This window comes from Sprattus sprattus, assembly GCF_963457725.1.
Source record: "Sprattus sprattus genome assembly, chromosome: 10".
NCBI classification, from domain to species: Eukaryota; Metazoa; Chordata; class Actinopteri; order Clupeiformes; family Clupeidae; genus Sprattus; species Sprattus sprattus.
The window spans coordinates 10,365,311-10,367,050 of NC_137908.1; positions in this window are offsets into that span (position 1 = coordinate 10,365,311).

Genomic DNA, 1,740 nt, shown 5'->3' on the forward strand with positions numbered 1-1,740 from the left:
TTTCAAGAAAATATTTGACTCCTTCTGAGATCATGTGATTTCACAAGAAGACGACTGGATCAGTTTGTCTTACTGAAAGGTAAAAACAAAATTACAGTCATGTTAACGTTACCAGCTTATGCCAAAATGTTATGCACAATGTGCAGTGCCCTCCAGAAGTACTGCACCCTTATTTTATATGAGCGAAATAGGCTGATGAAAATTACTTACTGTTTATAAAAAAAAATCCATATGAACTAATTACCCCAGGTGATGTTTGCCAAAAAAAAAACATGTTTGTCGTTATTACTGGCGGCCCCTTATTTAGTATTGTATGCCACCACCTTTCGCAAACAGAAAAGCTCTGAGTCTTCTCTTGTAATGTCTTATAAGACTTTAAAACACAGAGGAAGGGATTTTTGTCCATTCCTCAATGCAGAGTCTCTCCAGAGTCCTGGGTCTTCTCTTGTGTCTTCTTCTTGAGCATCATCTTCCAGGCTGTTTCATGATCGTTTTGAATTTCTTAAACTTCTTATATGAATGCCCTCGAGCAGCTGTTTTCTTGCATCCATTCTCTGATTTGTGCAACACACCTTTGCCTTATTGCAGTTGATCTCTCTTGAATCTTTGACATGGTGATGAAAGAAGGGCTTCACACCAGATGCGTTGCGTGTGCATGATTTTTTTTATTCACACTGCCAACATTGCTGCCGCGCTGCTACTGCCGCCTCTCTCTTTCTACATGGTTCTTGTCTCTGATCAATACACAATGTTTGTGTAAACAGAGTCTGGTGAGCGGTCCGACAAGTGAAGACCAGAAAGTTGACAACTTCTAACCAGAAAGAAGCACTACGTATACGGCCGTTTCACACCAGATGCATTGCGTGATTTGGCCCTGCGTCACCTCATTTTTTTTTGCCCCAAGTGAGACAGGAAATGATTGATGTCCTCTTAAACTCTTAGGGCAATTTAAAATGAGATACATATGCGTGGGGTTATACTTGATCATTTACATTTCCGTCATTGGAATCTCATGGTGTGTCAATAATTTAACTTTAGACGACTATTGAAACGTTAATAGTTGTCCTAATCGTTCAGTTTGCGCAATGGTATAGCTTAAGTTATTTAGTTTTGCTACGCTTACCAGGAGGCTGTTCTACTTATCTCGCTCTTGCTATATGTCATGTCTTCATACAACCACATACCATAAGAGAAGCACACATCCAGTTGCAAGTTTGAGGTACTGCAAAGACAACGTTAGCTAACGATAACACATTAGACGGTTTGGCTATGGGACTCACCTTTATCCTTCCACCTAATTCCAATTAGTGCAATTCTGCCAAGTTAAGCACAACGTGTTATGTATTAATTTGAAAATTAACCTTAGATAATAGTTAAACTGTGGTAACATGCTAACGCTAGTATGAAAATGTTTGGTTGGAAGCTCCCAGACTTGTTGGACGTCGTCATGGCAACAAGACTCTAACTCTACATACATCCATACGCGCGGGCGCGTGAATGTGTGTTGTAGTCAACAGGTGCAGGTGCAAGACTTTTCAAGCCATAGACCTCTTAAGGCTGAATCCCATTTCTCCCGCTACCCCTTCGTCTTTCCCCTTCCCCTCCGTTTTGCGCGTTCATGTGGAGCGGTAGGGCTGTCCCAATTCACGTTAAGACAGAGGGGTAGGGGAAGGGGAAGCGCTTTCTACCGCTCCAAACGGAGATTTTCCGAGGGCACACTTCAAACGGAGGGGTAGACTG